Source organism: Pogona vitticeps, chromosome 12 (genome assembly GCF_051106095.1).
Source record: "Pogona vitticeps strain Pit_001003342236 chromosome 12, PviZW2.1, whole genome shotgun sequence".
Lineage (NCBI taxonomy): Eukaryota > Metazoa > Chordata > Lepidosauria > Squamata > Agamidae > Pogona > Pogona vitticeps.
The window spans coordinates 20,518,421-20,542,966 of NC_135794.1; the positions used below are offsets into that span (position 1 = coordinate 20,518,421).

The following is a 24,546-nucleotide window of genomic DNA, read 5'->3' on the forward strand; positions in this document are numbered from 1 at the left end:
AAAACTCTAATAAGATAGTTTTCCCATTAGAAATGACTGCAGTTCTTTTGAAATAAAGGCTTTACGCACTGAAAATTATAGGAATTGCTTAGTATTAAAAATGTAAGAACATTTACATAATTAGGGAGCAAGAATTCCTGTGCCCAGTGTGCATATGACAGTCAAATGCAAAATAGAACCATGCCTTTAATAAAGGCTGTCATAAGAGGGGGGGTTCATTTGATTGATTGATTGATTGATTGATTGATTGATTGATTGATTGATTGATTGATTGATTGATTGATTGCAGACTGCTGCTGCTTCTGGTGATCTCCTTTCCAGTTTGGTAGAGACAGTCACAGCAGAAAGAGGTCCATTTCTACCCAATTAATAATTTTATTTATTATAAAATGGGTGGCTTCTGCTTTCGTTCTCCTCCCCTTCTCTGTAGCAACAATTAAAGAGACCGGCGCTCTGTCTGCAGTCTCTTCTATAGTGGTACAGGGCATTTTCATGATTTTCCTTAAGCAAAACTGAGCTTTTCATAATAAATTTCACAACTACGCCAACTGCTACAATTTGACATGCTGGATGAAACACTTAATGTTGCTGAAACTGTAAATAAGTTCAGATTTAATATGAAGATCATTTCAATTCCCTACCCACCCAAATGTTCATTTTACCCTGGAGGAAAAATCTATCCTCTTCCTTCCCTGCCCCCTTGATTGATTTCAAAATTCCTAGGCGTTTTACAATCTATGGCAGTCATTCTCCTAGACCAGTAGTTCCCAACCTTGGGTAAACCTGGGTGGTCTTGGACTGCCATTCCCAGAAGCCTTCATCACCACCTGCGCTGGTTGGATTTCTGGGAGTTGCAGTCCAAGAACACCTAGATTACCCAAGGTTGGGAACCACTGTCCTAGAACAATGGACTAGCATATATCGGAGAACTCTGGGGCTGTCCCCACTCATCCACCCAACAAGATTTAGCTATGTTGGCCAGAGATGGTCAACATAGCTAATCCACAAAAGTATAACTTTTCCAGTGCTCTCCATCAATCCAGGGCTTTGGGATGAGACAATGTTTTCACGGCTATGGTGCCGCTTCTGGAATTCTTCGTTCGTTCTTCTGCGGTGAGCACCTATCCTGGAGTCCCCATTCAACTTGCCACTGGCCATATATAAACGTTGCATGACATCTGTCTGAAATCTGCATGTCTCCTTTGGTCTTCTATTTATTTATTTATTTGGTTTATATGCCGCCCCTTTAGACGTAGTCTACTCTGGGCAGTTCAAAAAAATAAAATAAAAACAGTTAATATAAAATACAGTCGTGCCCCGCTTTATGATTACCCCGAATTATGACAAATCCGCTTCACGACGACGTTTTTGCGATCGCTTTTGCGATTGCAAAACGATGGTCTAAATGGGGGAATTTCACTGTGCGATGATTGGTTCCCTGCTTTGGGAACTGATTCTTCACATTACGACAATCTTTACAGCTGATCGTTGGGTTTCAAAATGCCCGCTGGGTGCTTAAAATGGCTCCCCGCTGTGCTCAGGGACGGATTCCTCGCTATACAGGCATAGAAAATGGCTGCTGTATGGAGGGTCTTCACTGGATGGTGAGTTTTTAGCCCATTGGAATGCACAGAACGTTTTTCAATGCATTTCAATGGGCTTTTTATTTTCGCTTTATGACGTTTTCGCTTAACAACGATTTTCCTGAAACGGATTATCACCGTTAAGCGAGGCACCACTGTAACAGATTCCAACATTAATACAAAAACAGAATAGATAAAGATAAAGAAAGAGAATTACGTAGTGACCGAGGGGAAGGTCTGTCTATATAACCAGGTCTTGAGTTGGGTTTTGAAAATGCCCAGCAAGGGGGGGGGCAGACAAATCTCGGGGGGGGGGGAGTGTGTTCCAGAGCCTGGGAGCCACTGCCAAGAAGGCCCGGTGTCTAAAGGTCAGGGAAAGAGCTGCATACATCAGATTTACCAGGATCCACTTGCAATAACAAATGTTTTTTTAAATGGGCCTCTTAACATTCACAAAGCATTAAAAACCACAAAAGCAAGATACACAAGCATAATGCAAATTTCAAAGTCGGAAAAGTTTTTTTTATAGAAACAGGAAGCCAAAGCTGATTTTTTTTTTTTGCAGGCCACAAAATGAGCATTGGCTTGGATGCATAAAACAAAGCAGATTAAAGGGGATTGGACTGATCACTTAGAGCCTGTCTGTACTACAGTCTTAAATTGGATTAAAGTGGATTAAGTGATTCCCTCTGTTTTGCAACCAAAGGAGGTTTGATTAACAGTGGAAGTGGGCAGATTTGGGTTTCCGGACTACAAATCCCAGAATTTGCTCAGCAGCTATACTTCCTGGAGAATTCAGAACATCCTGGACATCGTTAATTAAGAAAAGATGTTGCACCCTCACCAAACTGCAACTTCTAGAGCAAAAGAACAGGTTTCATAATCCTGGTTGTGAATTCTCGTAGGAATTCTGAAGACTGGAGTTTGAGGAAGATGCTAAACATTCTGGCTTAAAGGTGGGCTGGTAATGCTCAAATAGCTCAGCAGCTGCTGTTTCAATTCCATGCATCCCCAGCTAAGGATCTTAGGATGGATAGAAAAGGCTGGGAAAGGCCTCCACTTGAAGCTTTCAGTTGCTGATGTTGGAGCAGATGATGCTGGCCTGTGTGATGCAAGAATGTAGCTCCGGATAGAGCCTCTTCTTCATAGATAATGTCCACAGGGATGTTAAATGGATTTAACACGGACTCTGTCACTTCTTAGTGTGAAAACACATAACTGCAGGAGAACCTCTATAAAAGTCACAAATACTGTGCAATAAAGTCACCACTTTTTACAGGCAGAATGTCTGTCCTTGGCTTTGGGGATTTTTAAACAAGATTTACAGCTCCCTCCCAAGACTACTCCCTTAGAATTGCTCCAATCTAGCGGAGACTGCAGGAGACGACACCAGCCTAAATACAGCTGTTGCAAAAGACAAGGATACCTCCCTGACCCCTCTTCCCCCCCCATAAAGATAGCCAAGCATATCTGTTACTAACCCTCCTCTCTTTTTAAAAGTCCAGAGAGTAGAGATTACAGATAATTCTATACTCCAGTGCTGCCATATGGGGGGCATCATTTTCCAAAGCAAAAATTACTTTTCTGCTAACATTCGTCATAGCAGAAGGGGTTTTGCTTTGGGTGTTTGTTTTTTTTAATCCAATTAGAAGGAGGTATCAGCAACCAATGTCCCAAAATTGGCTTTGTTCTACAGTCTACTGAGAAGCAAGCATACTTGGGAAGGGCAAGCGAAGGAGGAAAAGAGGGAAGGAATGAGAAGAAAGGAAAACACCATGTGTGAAAAGCGGAACTTAAATAGGAAGTCTTAAATAATCTGTAGCTCTTGCCTTGAATCCCACTTGACTAAAATGGATACAAGAAAACATCAACCAACCAACCAACCAACCAACCAACCAACCAACCAACCAACCAACCAACCAACCAACCAACCAACCAACCAACCAACCAACCAACCAACCAACCAACCAACCAACCAACCAACCAACCAACCAACCAACCAACCAACCAACCAACCAACCAACCAACCAACCAACCAACCAACCAACCAACCAACCAACCAACCAACCAACCAACCAACCAACCAACCACCTCTTATATTCATAAGGTTACTAAATGACAAGGAGAATGCAATTAAAGTAAAAATACAATGATACCACTTCCCAGAAAATAGGAACAAATGAAAATAACAACACCGGAAGAAATAAAAACGATGATAAAACATGTTTCAGGTTGACTTTGTCTTCAACAACGGAAATGACTCTTTCAAACAATATATGCAGCAGAATGAAAGGTCGAATGTACTGTGGACTGTAGATAAGAGAGGCCATTTTATATGCTTCAAACCTGCAAACCCAACTGGCTAATAAGAAAACTAACCTCTAGCCCAGGTTTCTCTTTATTTTACCAACTTAGTCCTTGCAGGGAATGGAGCGGGCTCTGAATATGTATGAACAGTGCAAAAGGGGCTATTCAAAGAGAATGATTTAATTTAGGCCAATTAAGATCTTGTTGATTAGGCAAGGTTACAGCCCAAATATACTTCCTTTTACAATCCTTGGGTGGGTCATTGTTCTGGGTGGCCAGCCCCGGTCTAGAGGCTGAGAACCCTTGGCTGGCAGGAAGACTTGTCAAGGTACAGTTTTAATTGCTCACCAACCATAAAACCCAAAGCTCTCTAGTTCTACCCGGACTGCTTTCCACAGTTGTTCATTTTTTTAGTTCCTTCGAAACCATTGGCTAAGCTGCTATGATGTCACAGAATGATCTACCCATAGCTCTTTTTCCAGTTTAATTTCGTCATGACTGTCCAGTTTCCACAACAATCGTTTTAAGATGAACGAAGTACACTTTCCCCATGGAGATCAATGCATTCCTTTAGCTCCCCTACCCTCTTGACTTCAAACAACCCTCTTAAGTAGATACAAAACCTAAGGTGCTTGTGTTGGTTCATGAGGAAAAAAGGCAAAACAATTTCATCAGACCCCAATTCTGCTCCAGGACACCAATTTAGCACCATAGCTAGCTGGGAAAGAAATACGGGTCTCTGCCTAATCTGAGTCCATTCTGCACATCACAAGGTCTTTCAACAGCACAAACAACAGACAACTGGATAACCCAGAAAGTGAAGTGGAGGTGGATGGACTGAAAGATGGAAGGATTAAGGAAATGCAACAAAGGAAAATGAAGGCTCCAAGTCATTGAATGGAGCCATGGATTTATTTTCTAAGTTGGAGAGATACCGTGATGTCAATCATTTGAACTAGTTTCTATGATGGTGACACGCTTCCACGAATGTTTCAAAATGGAAGTGCCTCTTCTAAAAGTGTTTTCAACGGGCGCAAGGAACAAAGTTCTGAAAAGTTGCACGCAAAAAGATTTTGCAAAACCCTCCATGGAGGAAATGACTTCACTGACAAAATTAGGGGTGGGTGGGGAGGAAGAACACACCAGACAGACGATCCTTTGTGGCTTCAACTTTAAAAGAAACCAAACACACAGCCGAGGTTAAGATAAGACATAAAAGGACCCAGACCAGAGATATCTGTAATGCAGTGGTATCCACTCTCACAATACAGGATTTTGGGTTTTGGTGTGTGTCCGTGTGTGTTTTATCATCATGAAAGAAAGTTTCATTAAAAACAACACCACCCACATGTCTACACACACATGGAGATATCAGGTTCTGGACAGTAATACAAATAACCAGAAAAAACAATATATGAAAAATAACAACAGTAAAGATAAATCTAAATTTTATGATACTTAAAGCATACTTTGAATTAATTTGAAATGTGTTCTGTAATTTTCATAAATGCTTTGTTGGAATTTTAATTGTAAAAGGGAGAAAAAATCTGCAACTCAAACCAGACATAAACTTCTTGTGGGCTTTCCTAAGTTTTATTTCTGAAATTAGGAAGTGGATTCGGTGCTGAAACTAAAGTGTTTGTGCCGCAGTTAAGAAGCCTAAACTTTAGTGCAACATATATTGCATGAAAAATTACTTTATGGGTGTCACCATGTCAGCCTTAACACAGGAAAGTTTGGGATGGAGTGGGTCCTTCAAGGATCAAATAATTCTACTCTCTTTCCTGCCATCTTCTAATGGGGCAGCTGGTTGGCCCCTCCGCGAACAGGATGTGGGACAGACAGGAATCTAGTCTCAACCAGTAGAGGTGATGATTATAGCTTTGGCGTGTAGGAAGCTGATGTGGCGGAATCGAAATGTTGGACTGCAATTCTCTTCAGCCTTGACCACATGCTGGGGGGGCTGCCTGGGGTTGACTAGAGCATGGCAAAGTTTGGCAGACCATAGTTCCTCCACACCTGGGCTACAGCATCTGGGGAAGCTGTGGCTGGAGCCCACAATGGTCATTCCAAAACCTTGATACAGTGGTGCCTCGCTAGACGATGATAATCTGTTCCACTGAAATCGCTGTTTAGCAAAATCATTGTCTAGCAAAAAGCATTTCCCCATTGGAATGCATTGAAACCTGTTTAATGCGTTCCAATGGGGAAGAATTGTCATCTAGTGAAGATCGGCCATAGGAAAGCCACTTTGTGAACTGCCGATCAGCTGTTTAAATAGCTGTCTTGTGAAGCTTAGGTCCCGAAAACACCCGTTTTGTGAGCGCGGAGGAAGCTGTCAAAATCGTCGTCTAGCGAAAATCGGTTTACGAAGCAGGGACCAAACATTGTCCAGCGAAATTCCCCCATAGGAATCACTGTTTTGCGAATTGCTATAGCGATCGCAAAAAGTCAATGTCTAGCAAAAAAACTGTCCTGCGGGGTAACTATCTAGCGAGGCACCACTGTACACTTTTGCCCCAGAGGTACTGGATTGAGTTAGGATTGAAGTGGTGGGTGCCAGCAGCAGTTCTTGGTGGCTAGGCTACCTCCCCACCCCCCACCCCCGTGCTACCATCAAATTAAAGGGAGTGCAAAAATGTCACCACTGATAAATTCAACCCCCAGGAAGATACAGTGACCAAGCCTGTCACTGGCTCCCAACATAATCAAGGTTCTAGAAGTGACAAGTCTCAAAAAGAAACTTTTCTAAATTTTCAAAGCAAATTTTAGGGTAATCTCCAGGGTAATCTCATGCAAGAATGAATGGAGGACTCGGAACAACATGTGAAAACAATCATACCAAGAATATGAACCACTTAAGTGGAATACGACAATTCAAAAGTTATCGTGTTTCACTTTTCAACCAAACTTCCATATACAAGAGCTTCCAGCTTGTATGCACACACTGTTGGGCATTCCCTCCAGATAAAATGTTTCAACTCATTGGCCAGCATTCCTACACATTTTGGGGATAATGTTAGGGCTGGGTCTCACCATCACTCTCTTGAATGCAGCTTCCCCCTTTAAAGGGAACCAACCATTTTCTGCAGGCATCTGTTGCGAGAGACAGTGATCCAGAATTTGGACAGAGGTCTTCCCCAGTCCTGCTTGGAGATATCGTCTAACATTAGAAACACAGGTTGAACCATGGAGTTCAAGGAGTTACTTTTCTAGACAGCAGTCCTCAGAATCCTCCAGACAGTAGGCATGCTGGCGGGTGGGGAGAAAGATTACAGTCCACAAATGTAATTTCTCTGAGCTCTAGTAAAATGAGCAAGATACAAACGGATGGGGGCTGAAATCAGTTCAGGTTTCCAGTCTCGAAATTTATAGCACTGATGTCTGCATTGGATCATGGAAAGGGGCCAGATCTAGCAAGCTTATTCTTGCACCATTTGCAATGAATGAGACTCGTACTTCCTGGACCAACCAGTAACATACCATGTCAAGACAGGTAGAGGAATTCCTCAAGTTAAAGTCTTTACACAAACGAATTCTACTATTCCATTCATTGTTTTACAGCCCCGGCTGTCAACCCTTTGCCACCAAATCCTAACACCTTGCAGTGCAAGAGGCTGCGAGTTAACAAAAATGTGTTAAAACATTAAACAGAAAATATTATGAGTGTCTCCACCTGACTTTGAATAAAGAAAAAGCCATCTCAAGGCACACTGCTGCTGGAGGTACAGTCATGCTCCGCTTAACGATTACCCCATATAACGACAAATCCGCTTCACAACAATGTTTTTGCGATCGCAATTGTGATCGCAAAACAATGTTTTAATGGGGTTTTTTCGCTTTGCGACGATCGGTTCCCTGCTTCGGGAACCAATTCTTCGCATTACGACGATCAAGACAGCTGATCATCGGGTTTTCAAAATGGCCACTGGCTGCTCAAAATGGCTCCCCGCTGTTTTTAGGAGGCATTTTTCGCTTAACAGGCACCCGAAAATGGCTGCCATATGGAGGATCTTTGCTGGATGAGCAGGTATTCAGCCCACTGGAACGCACTGAACGGTTTTCAATGCATTTCAATGGGCTTTTTTATTTCGCCTGACAACGTTTTCGCTCTACAGTGATTTTGCTGGAATGAATTAATATCGTCAAGCGAAGCACCACTGTAGATGAAACAGAAGGCCTTCTCCATTCCACATAAAGAAGCTTACCTGGCTCTTAAATATTTTTTTGGGGGGGCGTAGCATCCTTCACTATACTTAAGGGCAATAAGACAGTGCAGGGGAAAATCATGACACTCCCTGATCCTCCACAGAGGGGCGGCTTCCTCCTAGCATCTGGCCCCGAGGCTCTTGCCTCAGTCCGCCTAATGATAGGACCAGCCCAGGCTTTCTAGTAAACAAAAACTAAACATTCACGGTGCAGAACAGCTTTTAAATGAATATATATGTGTGTGTGTCTTTAAACAGACTAAGAAAATAAACAAGGCCACCCTTAATGATCAGTTCCGCCACTTAAAATTTAATCGGTGACAGTTTTATTGCATTAATCAGACCAATTAAATTCTCCAAGCCCTTGCAAATTTGTTTTTCCCAGTGCTTGAGAACTATTATAACTGTCCCCTAACAGGGCTGTTTCACCAGAATGATTGATCCCGAGAGGATTCTAGAGCCCTACAGTTCTCAGATTCCAGAGCCGGGAGTCTGGGCGTGATCCTCTTTTGTTTTTGCCTCTAAACCTATAGATCCCTAGGCTTCTCAAAAAACACACCTCTGTTGAATTGCAAGAAAAGACCGTGTTTGCATTTGAAAGCCTTTCAAAAATAAAAATCCTCTGGCATTGCAGGGATCAATCACAGCTCCGGCCACTGCAGGGAGAAGAGGCGCTTTCTCCCAAACCAGCCAAAAACCCAAGTCATGTGTTCTCCCTATAAAGGAGGGCCAGGTTGTCTATGCAGAAATGATCCTTCATTTGGGATTCAGTGGAGAGTTTGCTCCCGCTCCGAGCAGGCAGCAATGGAGGGAAGCTCTGCACAGGGACGGATCTGTTACGCTCGCTCATGCATCGGCCCATCGTCGAGACTGGCTGGCATGACGGTGCGCTGGCCAGAAAAAAACCCGACTTCTTCGCAGCCGCCACAGACAAAGGCTCTTCTGTATTCCGTTTCCTAGAAATCAGCGAGCTAGAAATCACATTCCAGGCTGGAGCTTCTTACACCATGGGCGTTCAAGTTTTTTTTAATTTTTTTTTTTTTTGCATAAGATTAATACCAGCCCATCGCTGCGTCTTCTCCCCTTTGCTGAGACCCACATTTCCTTCACCATTTCCCTCTGGCATTTTGTTATAAACGTTGGCTCGTTCAGTTACTGCTTTCTCCAACTCAAACAGAAGGGGCAGGAAAGACATCTTATAAGACCCTAGGTTGGCTACATTAATGGGATGCTTTCTTCCCACTAAAAAAGAATTTCTGTTTTATTTTGCTGCTTTGGACTGTTAATATGACTTCTAACCACCCCCCCCCCCAGCTCTCTGTTCTTAGTCTTTTAGTGTTTCTTATCTGCAGGTCTAACTTCTCACATTATTAAAAGAATGAACAGCATATCTATATTTAGGGGGGTGCTTTATTTTTTTTAACTGATATTAATGGGTTCTTGATCTCTTTCTCAAGAAGAAGAAAAGAATATAAAAAAGAATACAAAACTTACCAAAAATAGGTAAAAATAAAAACCCTCCCTCCTACCTCAACCACAGTTAAAGATAATGTTGACCAACATTTATATGAATATATGGCTCACTGGGATTCCAGTTTGACCAAAATGTTGCAGTGGGGCTTAAAGAGGTTTTCAAAACCCAGCTCTGTCACATGGATCATCGGACTCACAGCCAACAAATTTCAATTACAGTGGTGCCTCGTAAGACGATGTTAATTCGTCCCGCGAAAATCGCTATCTTGTGAAAACCTCATCTTGCGAAATGCGGTTCTCCACTGGAATGCACTGAAATCCATATAATGCGTTCCAATGGGGGGGGGAAATCATTGTCTTGCAAAAATCGCCCATAGAGAAACCGTTTTGTGAAGCACGGACCCAGCTGTCAAAATCACTGTCTTGTGAAAAACCGTCCCTAAAAAAAAAAAAGTTTTGCAAAGCGCAGACTCAGCTGTCAAAATCGTTCTCTTGCGAAAAACGGTCCCGAAAAAAACCCATCTTGTGAAGCACGGACCAAAACATCGTCTAGCGAAAATCGTCCATAGGGAAAACCATTTTGTGAATTAACCGTTTTGTGAGGTAATCGTCTAGCGAGGCACCACTGTATCTGCTTGCTTTGGTTCATTGCTGAATGAGACCAAAAGCAAAGATCTTTATTACTAGGATATACAGTACACACTAATACTAGCAGAAATCTATTCTTCACTTTCACTGAAGCCCTAAATGTTTTTGCTCAGAATTCTCTTGAGCCTGATCATTTTACAGGATCAGAGAATAATGAACTTGGAAAGGGCCTATAAGGCCATCGAGTTCAACCCCCGGCTAAAGGCAGGAATCCAAATCGAAGCCAATCTGACAGAGGGTGGCCCAATTTTCTCTTGAGTGCCTCCAGTGATAGAGCCCTCAACACATCCTGAGCTCATGGGCTCCAGCAGACCTGTGCCATCGCTATGTTCCAGAAAACAACAACTAGATTAGAGATGGGCACGAACCACCAGTTCAGTGGTTTGTCGCATTTCATTTACCAGCTGAACAGGTGTTTGGAGCTTCAAAGCCCTGCCTCTGCTGGCAGGTGCCCACTCAGGGGCAGGGCCCAGGGGAGGCAGGGCAGGGAATCCAGGATGCTGCATCTGAGTGGGTGCCCACCAGAAGGGACAGGACAATGAATCGCAGAACACCTGTTGGATCAGTAAGCAAACCAGGAACAAAGTCCCAAATCAGTGATTCGGGCCCATCCCTAAACTAGATATTTACAACCAAGAAATTACAAACTACAAAGAGCACTGTAGAGCTGACCTCTTTTTTTCCCCCTTTGGCAATTATTACTCTTTTGGCTTTTTGTCAAGCGACACTTAATTCTGTGAAAGTGTAATGACAAACACCCCACATGAGCTGGACTCCTTTCCTTGCAATGGTGTTTAACATTTTTCTTGAACATATAATCCCACCTCTCCTCCTACGAGTTCCAGGTAGTGTATACTGCTCTCTACCTCTCTGCTTTATCCTAAGAACACTGTAAGTTATGTCAGGCTGAGATAGGATGAGGGGTCCAAGGTAACCCAGTGAATTACTCCACCAGCTGGGAATTTGAACCCAGATCTACAGATCATTAGTCTAATCACTGTGCCACACTGGGTCCCCCCAAAAGTCACATACATGTTGGCTGAAATGCTGTTCCATAGCACAGGAAGTTTCAACTAACGTACGTCCATTGAATCAGCAGAACATTTGAGTCAATTTCTCTGTTTGTCCCATTGATTCAAATGGATCCACTCTAGCTGCAATTTACTAAGCAAAGCAACAAGATTTCAGCCATTCTGACATGTCAGGATGAAATTACATTAAAGGTACTCTTGATTACTTGCTCCTTCCAGCCAGCCAAAATGTTGAAATCCACATATGCATGTTGGAAAAGCACTAAGTGGGTGCTTTGATATTTTCTTTGCTTTAAAAGGATTGAGGTTTGAACCATGCATGAGACTTTAATTAGGCCACCTGCTGGACCAAATTCCTAAATCAAAAATTCTTCATTAGGACAGCTGACCTTTACGCTTTCCCCATTTCCTGTCATGCATGCGTAACTCTAGGAATCATAAACTGCCATCCCAACCAAATTTGCTGTTTCTAAACCCTTCCGGTTTAATACACAGAGATTTGCAATACAGGCCCTTGTACGTTACTCCAAAACTTCAGGAAATCCTATCCAGGAAATTTAGAATTCTCCATTAACACTGGAATTAAACTAGACCAAAAAAGGGTCCATGTTCAATGCCTGGTGCCTTCATTCACGGATGTTAAGGCAGTGCGCTCAAGGGATTGGAGCACTTGACCACAGAGTCAAAGCTAGAGAGTTCGAACCCCCACTCTGCCTTCTGAGAAAGAATCTAGTCAAAATCAACCGTAGCTGGTATGATTACAGGACCGGCCACTTACGTGGCTCTGGGAAACTTCACGATCCCATAGTGCCCCCGAGAAAGGGATCAGTGAATGAACGCTGATTACTTTATAACGAGAAAACCATTAAAAGGTTGCCATAAGTCATAACCAAGTGGATGGCTGATAGTAAATATAAGTATCATGCAGTAAATTATCCCAAGATGCCTTCAAGTCTGAAGCAAATTATAGGGACACTAATAGGGCTTTCAAGGTAAGTGAGATATTTAAGGAGTGGTTTTGGCTAAAGGCTGAGCAGGGTGTTATTCTACATCACATTGGGTATCTCTGCTGATGGTCGGATTCCAAAAGATCTCCTGTATGGAGAATTCGTGCAGGGAAATTGCCCCAGAGGGAGACCACAGCTGCGATAAAAGGCTATCTGCAAGTGGGATCTGAAGACCTTAGGAATGGACCTCAACAGATGGGAAACCTTGACCTCTGAGCATTCATCCTGGAGGCAAGCGGTGCATCACAGCCTCTCCCAATTTGAAGAGACCCTTGTCCAGCAGACCGAGGCAAAGAGGCAGACCTGAAACCAGCAAAATCAGGGAGCTGGACAGGGGACAGATTGTGTTTGTCTTCAGTGTGGAAGGGATTGTCACTCTCGGATTGGCCTCCTCAGCCTCACTAGATGCTGTTCCAAGTCCTCCATACAGAGCACGTGACTTTCGTCTCTCGAGACTTAAGGATGCCTAATCAAGTCTACTGTTCTTAAAAGAGAAAGGTTGGTGTGTTGTACTGGTGGTCCTTATCGCTGTTTCAGGGATCCAGAATTTGGTGATGGAAAAGCTTCTGAGTCCACGTCTGAAATGTTCAGGTTCAAAACCCATTAAGGCAGCTTTTGTTCCCTAAACTTCCATTCACGGATATCATTGAGCTACGAGTCCCAGAATCATTGACCAATGGCTGTGCCAGATGAAGTCCAACAGCATCTGGTTTGGACGATGATGTGCTGGATGATGATGGGCTGGAGGCTTAGCTCAGGGGAAGCCACCGAAAGACAAACGGAATAAAATACCTGTACTTTTTGAAACACCTCCCCAATCTGCTCAGACTTTCTAAGGCTGTTTTGCACAGATGATGCTCTGAAGCATCGCCTTCTCTGCTGCATCTGCTTGTGCCATGTGGGAATGCTATTAAGCCCAGACTAAGGGAGTGTGTTCTAAATTATATGACTTTCGCATCAACACAGGGCTAAACAAAGCAACGGTCCTGCAAGGGGACAGGCACAGGAGTTTTGAGATCAGGCGGCCCAAACTTGTGTCACAAGCTGGAAACGGAAAGAATTGGTCCCAAAAGCAAAAGGGGAAAATACTTAGGACTTACAGGCTTACAGTCAGGTGTGGGTGGTTATTTGCTACAATAAACAAACGAATAACCATTTTGGGGGGGGGGGGGAAACCAAACCGGAAAGAGGTTGTGTACACCTAAAAACAAAGCATTCTAAAATGTATTTGGCAACGGGGGGAGGGGGTGTTCTTCCTTGAACAAGGCAGAGCTCTGAGCATTCAAGGGCACCAAAACAGATGTGCAACGGAGCTGACACAAAAGAATCTTTGTGTCAATCCCGGAGGAGCGCAGCTATTTTTGCAAGAGCGATATGCTTCCCAGTAGCCCAAACAGAGCCGGCCAGGGCAATGCTCTCTTTTATTTTTAACACTACCTCTGGAACTCCATTTTCTCCCTTCTCTCATCAGCTCTGCCTTTGCTTGGCTTTATTTTGAAAGCCTCTTCTCCCTTTTCCCAGGTGGTGGTGTTCAGGCTGGAGAGCTACGCCAAGGACAGAAATACGCTTTGCCTCGGGCGATGCATGGGCCCAACGCCTAGCTAGAGGAGGACAAACGCCTTGGGATAAAGTTGGTATCCTAAGGTTTCTAGGAACCTCGGATGAGGGCCCTGAACTACACATTCAGCCTGTGGCCTTAGGGCTGGGATGGGAAGCAGACAGGCCCTTGGGACCCCCTTGGTTGTTTTTCCGAAAGAACCAGAACTCTGAACTAAAGAGAGCCCGGGGGGCACAAGGAAAGACAAAGACAGGAATGTTTGTTGTAAGCAGAAAGAGTGAATCGAATACCTGAAAGGTTTATTTATTTAAAATATTTTTACCTGGCCTTCCTTCTTAAAAGGGGGCCTTGTTTAAAGATAGCAACAGTGAGTTCATATGCAAATACAAGGGTGCCTCGCTAGACAGTTATGCCGCATGACAGTTTTTTCGCTAGACATTGACTATGGGGGAATTTTGCTGGACAATGTTTGGTCCCTGCTTTGCAAACCGATTTTCGCTAGATGACGTTTTTGACAGCTCCCTCCACGCTTGCAAAACAGCTGTTTTCGGGACCTAAGCTTCGCAAGACAGCGATTTAAACAGCTGATTGGCGGTTCGCAAAGCGGCTTTCCTATGGCCGATCTTCGCTAGACAATGACAATTCTTCCCCACTGGAAGGCATTAAACAGGTTTCAGTGCATTCCAATGGGGAAATGCTTTTCGCTAGACAATGATTTTGCTAAACAGCGATTTCAGTGGAACGGATTATCATCGTCTAGTGAGGCACCACTCTACTGAAAAGGATCAAACAAATGCCATGCCAATAGACCGTAAACAAAAGCAACCCCAAAAACAGATTCAAAGCAGGAAGGCACATCCGTCCATTGAAAAAAAAACAAACCCACTCAGGCAGGCAGCCTCTCAGGGAGAGCTTGCCTGAAGGGAAAGGTCTTTGCCCGCCTTTGGAAGGACAGCAGAGATGGGGTCTCGAATAACCAGATGAGGGAGCAAGAATATAACATTCTAGGAGCTGGCAGCAAACCGCCCAGCATGTTATCCTACAGGAAACAAATTTTTAAATCCATACAAGAGGAAACTGCTGCACCTGTGGACATGGTTCAGGTGTTGGAACTTGACTGGGCATCCTTCAATGGCAAAGATACGCAACAGGGGCATGCTTCAACCTCAACGACAGGTATTTGAGGGGTTATCCATATGTAGTAAAGCACGAGGTGCTTAGCATCCTTCAGCAGTTATAGCATCAAAAAGGCAATCATGAGGAAATATCAGTAGCACTACCACTGGGTAGGATTCCTTACTGTTCACGCTCCCTGCCACTCCCAACCCTAGACAATGAATCTTTCACTGCTTTTCCTGGCGTGGGACTCTAACAATACTACAGGAAAGTCAAGTCACGCCTGACCCAGTGCTATGCCCATCACTTGGCATCAAAGGAAAGAGCAGAATTATTTGATAACCGGGACAGAAGACCATGGCTTCATTTCCATTGGGTGGGTGGGGGAATCTTATCTTTACCCTCAGCACATGATCAAATCTAAAAGCTGAGCACAGAAAACCGCAGGGACCTCAAGTTATTTCTGGCCTTGGCAGATACAACGGCAGGCTATCTCTTCCTGTCAATGGAGGGTGGGATTTGGGAATTCCACAAGGGGGATCCTCTTATCTTCAGGATTCACTGCCTGTTCTGGGACAGGGTGAGAACATTTCCTCTCTCTCATTTCCCTTGGCGTGAGAAAGACACCAAGGAAGCCTTAATTCAAAATTGTATCCTTGTTTCTGGGCGAGACCCATTTCCCTGGGTCATCTGAGTCCACAGCTGAATAGAAAGACAACAAATCTAGGTCACCAAAAGGAGCCAATTCATCCTTCCCCAAACGTCCCACTTAGGAAACCCATTTCTGGATACACAAGAGGTCAGCAGAAGCATTCAAGTATTGCTTAGAAGAGGTTATAGTGAGCTCAGCAGCAGTGTACATGCTTTGCAAGTGAAATGGCATCGGTTGAACTGCTCGATAGCTCAGGGTTATGGGCCAGTTGTTCTCCAATGGGGGGTCCCCAGATGTTCAACTCCCAGAAGCCTTCAGCCCTTTCTGTGCTGGCCAGGATTCCAGGGAGTTGCAGTCCAAGAACATCTGGGGACCCCAATGTTGAGAACCATGGGTTTAGGCATCTGGCTATGGAGCCAGAGGTTGGGAGTTCAATTCCTCGCTGGGCCTCCTTCATGGGGGCTGGACTCGATGATCCGTCCAGCTCTGCAGTTCCAAGATAATAAACTTCTGCAGTCGCCATTTAAAATGACCAGGTGGCTGATGACAACGGAAGACAATGGTCTGTGAAAAGAGTAATCAGGACTAAACCAGACTGACCATTGTGAATTCAACCTAGCTTAAAGCAGGGGTTCCCAACCTTTTTTGAGTCATGACCCTCTTTTATAATAGCCAAAGAACCTGCGACCTCCCCTCGCCACGCTGACATAAAAAGGGATTTTTAATAGGATAAAGCCCTTTCGAGAAAGTACAGAGTTCTTTTCTCCCTAAAGCAGTGATCCCCAACCTTGGGCCTCCAGATGTTCTTGGACTTCAACTCCCAGAAATCCTGGCCAGCAGAGGTGGTGGTGATGAAGACTTCTGGGAGTTATAGTCCAAGAACATCTGGAGGCCCAAGGTTGAGGACCACTGCCCTAAAGGGTCCCTTCCAACTCTCCAGTTCCAATCTGATGAAGATGAAAACTAAAAAGGGATTGGTACAAACACATAGCTTTATTGATATATAGGGTGAATTTACTGAGTTTGTGTTTTTAAAAGGGATGGGCTGCGTACCATCACAAGAATCCATGTAGTTTTGGAAAGGGAATAGGGCTCTGTCATGGAGGGAAAAAACTGATTATATTTCCAAATTTGGTGGCAATGGGGATAATTTGTATTGAATTATTTTTGTGTTTTTGTGTGTGTGAAGAGTTTGGGCTTTTTTTTTTTTAGCTGTGTCTCGTTTTATTTTTTATACTTGTAAAATAAAAGAATAGTCATTGGGGCTTTGGGAACAATGCCATGGAATTTCACACAGTATTATAATCAGTTGCAGATCTCAGACAATCTCAGAGCTACAAAAAACAGCAATATTAGGAACAGCCTACATATTACATCAATATTTAACAGATACTTAGGTTTTTGGTTAAAACTTGTATCTATGTAATGCCAGTCAATGTTTTTATAGCTTTGATTGACGGTGCCTGGGATTTCTGAATGATAATAAGGATAATAAAGAAGACGAGGATGAAGAAAACAAAGACAAAGATGAAGACAAAGACAAAGAAGACAAAGACAAAGAAGAAGAAGACAAAGACAAAGAAGAAGAAGACAAAGACAAAACAGAAGAAGTTTCAAGGATCATGACATGGTCCTGTACCCTTCTTCACTTAATACTCCCCTCCCACTGTTATTCACTCTGTGTATATATAAACTAATTTCACTCTTCCCCTGAAGATCACCTTTAGCGTTTTGCTCAGGGGAATGAGAACTAGTCCCCAGCACTAACTTAGCCTGAGGAGTTGATATTGTTACCCACAGTGATCCTTTTAAATCTTCTAGTTTGTTTGCCCAGTGTCCCTCTTGTCAAACACAGGTCCAGAAACTGCTTGCTGGCTGGGCTTTAGAATTTACCACATTCCGCACCACTATGATTCTGAGGCGAGGTGGGAAGAGGCAAAGCACAGTGAGTTTGTACAAGTCAGGTTTCTGCAGGTCCTGCTGCCAAGTCATTCATCACAGGCAAACACCACACAGCTTCATTAGGGCAGAGCTGCATAGAGCAAGGAGACTCAAGTCCTCTTCTCGCTTTGAAGCTTTTCACTCACCCGCTCTCTGGAAGGAAAACTTTCACTGCTAATTCACGATTAAAAAAAAAAAAACACTGCACTTCCTTTCAGGAAGACAATCTGACAGGAGGCCTTTGAGGAACAAAGGTTATTGTTGAAAGGAAGAAGGGTTTTTTATTTTCAGCGAAAGTCAAGGGTTTCTGCATTTACATCCTCAGTTTTGCACATGTTAGGAGCAAAAAAGAAAGGGAGACAGTGTGGTGTAGTGATTCGAATGTGAGGCAGGCCCTTGGGAAATCCAGACTCAGGTCCTTACAGAATCCTGAAACACAATGGACCATCTCCTTTCTTTGAACACTAGCAAACCGTCAAGGTTTTCCTAAGGATCAAATAAGGACGATTGCTAAGTGTGTGCCTTCAATTCACATTAAGATACAGCTAGGGGTGGGGGTTTGGAAATCAAGGACTCCCAGAGCCACAATTTGGGGGACCCCCCTAAGTTGAAATTATAGTGCTAAGAGTCTTCAAATTCTGAAAATCCCATCACTAAACACCGCTAGTACAGGATAAGCTAGGATATGGCTCTTACTAATTGAATAAAACAACCAGGCAGTAAGGAGAAGAAAGGAGAAGGACTCAGATATTTGACCAGTAGTTTGTTTTCATCTGCCTCCAGCCTCCAGTAAAATAGTTTAGCAAGTCAGGTATCAGGTATCTCAGATACTGGGAGTTTGATTGCCCACTGCGGTTGCCAGAAGAACCAGCCTATGTAGCCTTGGGCGAACTGCATAATACAAGGGCAGCCCCAGAAGGAGGGAATGGTAAACCACTTCTGAATATTTCATTTAGAAAACTCGGAAAGGGGCATGAAAAGTCAGAACTGACTTGATGGTACACAGTTGTTGTTGTTGTTGTTGAAAAACACCAGGAACAGTCAGTGAAAATTACAAAAACATTGACTGGCATTCTGTAACAGATGCAAGTTTTAACCCAAAACCTAAGTATCTGTTAAATATCAGTGCAGTATGTATGCTGTGGGAGGTGGTGGCGCTGTGGGTTAAACCGCAGAAGCCTCTGTGCTGCAAGGTCAGAAGACCAGCAGTTGTAAGATCGAATCCACGCGACGGAGTGAACTCCCGTCGCTTGTCCCAGCTCCCGCCAACCTAGCGGTTCGAAAGCATGCAAAATGCAAAAAAAAAATGCGAGGAGATAAATAGGTACCACCTCGGTGGGAAGATCCTGGCATTCCATGTCTAGTCGCGCTGGCCACGTGACCACGGAAGATTGTCTTCCGACAAACGCTGACTCTGTGGTTTGGAAACGGGGATGAGCACCGCCCCCTAGAGCCGGACACAACTGGACAAATTGTCAAGGGGAACTTTTACCTTTACCTATGTATGCGGTTCCCAATACAATATTGTCGTTTTTAAACTCATTTTCTCTGTGTAGACGATAATAGAAGGTACTGTAAGGACTAGAATGGGATGACTGGGCAAGTTAACGCTTAAAAAAAAATAAGGCCAATTGTAGCAATAGGGCTTTCCTTACCCAAGTTTGCATACCTGTCGTGGTAGATCCAGAAATAATAATAATAATAATAATAATAATAATAATAATAATAATAATAATAATAATAATAATAATGACACAGAGTAAGAGAAAAGCACCACGTCACCCCCACCCTCCTTGATTCTGTTGAGTGTATAAATAAGTTCTAGATACTCAGCCTTGCAAAGCCTCTCTCGTCTATTCTGAAAGCAATTAAGCAACGTTTAACTTTATCTACTAGAACAACATTTAAAATAGCTACTAAGGAGACCTTGAGGAAAAATTGAGTTTACCTCGTTACCTTCACTGCTGAATGAGATAAGAGACAAGAATTGGTTTCTCCAGCGCTGAGGAAACTCTTTTGTTTACTCTTATAAGGCCAAATGCCTGGCTTGGATCATAAAGACGTTTCAAAGGGACAACAGACAGCGACGTTCTTACACTATTGAACTTTAAAATCAAAGTTATGCCAAATGAACCCAACAAAATGTTCGTAAAAGTTCTCAAAGGTTCAGTCGGTATGCGCAATATTCCAGCTTTCTCAATGTTTGAAAAGGCAGCTACAAAAACAGAAATATTTGGTACGTGGGTTTATCACAGACCACTAGTTATTACCTGGATGGAGATGGCAATTATTTGTTTGTTTGTTTGTTTGTTTATTTATTTATTCCATTTGTACCCTGCCTATCTGGTCATATTGACCACTCTAGGCGGCTGGATACTTAACAAAGAAGTATTTAAATGAATGACTGGAAGACAATGTACTTATATAATGAGTGCTGGACTAGTAAATTTGGAAGTTCAAAGGGTCATTGTGACAGACCCCATAATCACCCAACTCTACAAAATCCAAATACGCAGGCCACCAGATTGATTCATATATAACCTGTGATTTAAATCAGGACTCAAGTTTAAAGATTGGATTTTTGGATCATTGGAATGAAAAAAAAATCAATTTTTATTTCCATAGTGATTTTTATCAGTTTGATTTTTAAAAAATATATATATTGATTTTTATCCACCTTGCAGAGAACAAAGAAAGCTGGAATACTTCAGCTGCCTAATAATAAATGAGACATTGCAGATTCTTAGAAATGATCATGAGAGGTAACAAGAAAGGGGGAAATAACTGCAGGAAGGGGGGAAATGGATGGACTGAAGAACACAGGAGACTAGCTTGGATGCAATCCGTGTTTAGTGATGCTGCTTTGTAAATCAAAATAGCCATGCCTGTGTCAAAGTTCTGATAGAGGAGGAGGAGGAGGAAACAGCACCGGCAGGAACTCTTAAGGTCACAAGAAAATAATCCCGTCCCTTTTAGACAACCAGGATTCTTAGCAAGGTTTTCAAAATGGGCTCCAGCCAATTGCCACGGAAGTTCACACCATCAGGGGGTTCAGATAAGCTTCTACCCACAGGAAATGGCTGCTAATAAAGCTGGAGGCACTTTAAAGCTCAATTAGGGATTAATAGGGCAGCACAGAGGTAACCGAGAGTCTATTCGCCAAAACCAGAGAGGTTGAAATGAGGAAACGATGAATCCCCTTTGGCTTTATTTACCAGGCGGGGAAAGCAATGTTGGGTCCCTGCCGTGCCAAGAAAGGCTACTTCTCCTTTCTCATGCTCCACCAGGGTGGACGCACCTACGAGGAAGGGGCTGAGTTCCTCTTAATGCATCTCAGCATCTGGAACAAGAGGCAGACTTTGGCCCTCTCCCAGTCGATGATGAGTAATTCCCTCAGGTTGTGACCTGCAGGTAGATGGTGAGGCTGAGGCAAATGGGTCAGATGCTCTATAAGTAAATACACAGTCATTACTGTGCTTAACCCTTAAGCAGTAATGCCATACACTTTTTTTTTTAGCCTGTTAGGGTTACACTTTACACTGCTTGACTGTATAATTTCAAAAGTGAATAGAGAGATTTTTTTTAGTAGCTGACAAAGCAATATTCTGGAAGCTGCTGGTTCGTGGTTTTACTTTCCCATACATAAAACCAACTAATTTTGCAAATATTCTAAACATTTCAACAAAATGGATTGAAAGGTCTTTTATGTACATTTTTTGGTCTGTGTGTCTAGAAAGGGGGATAAAATACTCAAGCGCTCAGTTAAGCTGCATGTAAGTTACAAAGGTCCAGAACTGATGTGACAGTAAATTTATAGGAAGCAATTTTGGATTTTTTAAAAATTATTGGACTGCCAACTAATTCACTTCACTGCATAAGACACAGGGGTGGCCACCTGCTCGATGGATAGAATCTGTAGAAAAACTAAGCTTTATTTCACAGTCCAAATAATGCTTTGATGCACCTCCATCTTTAGAAGAAAGTAACCTCACAGACATGATACCTGTGATGTTATCATTATCACAGGTGTCACAGCTAGAGAAAGAGAAAAGGGCAAGCAAGATGATCAAGAAATTACTATACAAAAATATTTTATCACTCTGGGCACATTCTGACCTATAGCTTTGCAGAATAATTACACTAAAGCCCTCACAGGACTCAGAGTGTTTCTGTGTGACACAGTTATAGATTTGTAGCCTAGTAAGGTACTTTTCCACTGGGGAATTCAAATGCAGTGGTTCTCAACCAGCGGCTCATGTTGTCTAGGCAGGACATCAGATTTTCATAACAAATAATAGGAATCAAGTCTTCTTCGATCGCCGCCTCATGCAAGTGTGACTGTCTATCAGATTACTCACATGCATGAATTTCTAGCAAGTTAGTTGTGACTCCGGACACTAAGAGTTTTTCCTCATCTGGCTATCAACTTGCCATAATTAATAAATACAATAACAGAATGTCTCTAAACGTATAAACCTATGCACAGGGAAAGAGACATACACTGGAAGTTTTTGAGGCTCAGCTCAAAAACCTTCCAATGTCGGTGTTTATAAGGCGCTGTAAGTTAGGTAGAACCAGAATGGAGAATCGTGGTATTTGTCGTCCAGAAAAATAGAATTAAAAAAACCCTGATCTCTAGTGTGAACGCACTCTGACTTCCCTGCTCCAGAAGCTCTGGAGAAGCGACAGCTCTTAAAATGTCAACGCAACCAAAAATCCTGGAAGGGCCAGGATCATAGATGGGATTTTACTTGCCAACCCTTGTACAATTTGCTTGGAGACGGCGCACGCAAGAATTTCCATCCTAGTCATAAGGTTCCACTTCGGGGAAAGGAGAGTAAGTGGAGCAGCTCTTAGAAATGAGGCAAACCGAGAATCTTCACTGGAAAAGAGACACTGGGCCCCGCTTGCACCTTTGTAAACCACACTGGCGTTTGTCTGGAGCCACTTGGTGTGTTCCCCCCCCCAAAAAAAAAACTTCAAAAATACTTCCTAGATCTTTTAATTTTTAAAAAAAATTCTTTTTTTTTTCATGAGTACACCCAGCTATGAGAAACAGCATGGAGAAATAAACTATTTTCAGTATTGAAAACTCAGCAGAGACAGGAGGAAACTTATTTTAAAAACCGCATCACCTCTTTTACTTTAAAGAGGAATTACTAACTGATAGCTCAGCTGTCTTAAACAGTGCTTGGCTATCACTGAGAGAAAGAGAAGGAAAAACAGCCCTTTCAAAATTTTCTTAATCATATAATTTGCTTCTTAACATTCCAGAACTGCATGGATGCTGAAAAGAGTTGATTATAATTCTCACAAAAGACTGGACAGAATATTTAAAAATAAAATTTAAATGACCTCTCCAGTGTGAGAATTATAAAATTATTTTTTACAAGAATTATAAAATATTACATCTTTTGCTTTTTTTTAACTTGCTCTGGAGCTTAAGACCTGTAAAAATGTGGTGGCAATAATATATCTGTCCGTATATTGGTTTATTCCGGGTGTTTTTATTTCTTTTGCATCAAAGTAGCTTTTATGATCATGTTTTGTTAACAAAGTGGTAATGTTTGTTAACAAAGCAACTGCTGGTATTTGCACACTTATCGTACTTCTACATCAAACAAAATATACTGAGGTCCTTTGAATGTTTCAACAGAGGGAAATTTTTTTTTACATAGTTACGATGGCCTTCTGCAAGAAACCGACACGCTCTTGTTTCAAACAGCTTAGTGTCTTAGGCCCGGTCACTGAACCAAATGGAAGCAGATTAACTGTGCATCTTCTCACGAAAGCCAGCTTCCCTGTTTCCCAGTTATTTACTCCAAATTAAACATTCTTTCCTCCCTCTGTTATCCCAAGGAGGTTGTTCATAAGGTACCGGAATTTAGAAGTCACATAGCTGAGCAGATGCAAGACCCACTTTGCTTTAAAAGCACAACTACTGTACACCCTTCCTCTTATCATCTCAGGAGAAGAGCTGCTTTCTCAAGGAGGAGCTGTCTGAATTGGACAAAACTGTCAATGAGAAATAATATAAAAAAGCAAAGTACGTCACTTATATAGTGCCCCATGGAGCTTATTATACCAATTGCAGAAGGACAGAAGGTTGATTGAACCTTGAGCTGGCTACCTGGAACTGAATCCAGGTTGTGAACAGAGTTTCGAGTGCAGTACTGCAATTTAACCACCTTGCCATGAGGTTCTGTTACACAGAAATTACACTTTTTTTGTGGCACAGCTGACTTGCAAGCTGTCCATGTTACATAGGTGGTGGAAACTCCTTTGGCGACTGGGCTACTCAGGACCTTCAGCTCCAAATGAGACAGAAGACATGTGCTTCTTTCCCCATGTATACAACATGAACATTTCCAGTAAGAAGGGGAGTGGGAAATGAAATCTGACCCTATGTGCTCAACCAATTTATGCCCCCTATTTTCTCCACACACACACACACACACACACACACACACACACCAGTATTTGACTCAAAGAGTCGAGACAAGGGAAGAATACTTTGGTGCCAGTTTTACTGATGAAGCATGGCCCCCACTTAGTGAAATAGTCTGACATCCGTCATGCTCCTGCAAGTCTTATTTTTAAGTGTATGCTGAAGACTGGCAGTTGTTGCTGCTGCTGTTGTTTTAATCCTCCTTTACTACCTATTTTATAAATCAGGTAAAGGTTGCATTTTGATTTCGCATTATCCGACACTATGTTCCATTGGCAGCTTATATATATATAATGCGAGTCACCAAAAACCCCGCAAAACGCTTTCGTCTTGTGAGTTTTTCGTTGCGTGAGGCATTCGTCTTGCGCGGCGTCACTGTAATCACCTTTAACTTCCTATCTTAATTTTGGAGTTCCTGTATATAAATTCTGCAGCTCTCAGATTGCTACCTCGAGCAAAGTGTCTTTATAAGAAAAGCAACAAACAACAAACTTCTCCTCCTGTTAGCCTCTGGGTGTTGCCTCAGTGCTAAAGAGCTTACGACAATCTTGGGGCTTATTAAACTGCGGCGAAC

At 42.7% G+C, this 24,546-nt stretch overlaps 1 protein-coding gene across 1 annotated transcript in view; it reads right to left on the bottom strand.

Annotated features, from left to right (window-relative positions):
* The window catches only part of CHSY1 (chondroitin sulfate synthase 1), a 76,890-nt gene that overhangs the window by 41,210 nt on the left and 11,134 nt on the right, over positions 1-24,546 (bottom strand). The window lies entirely within an intron of this gene.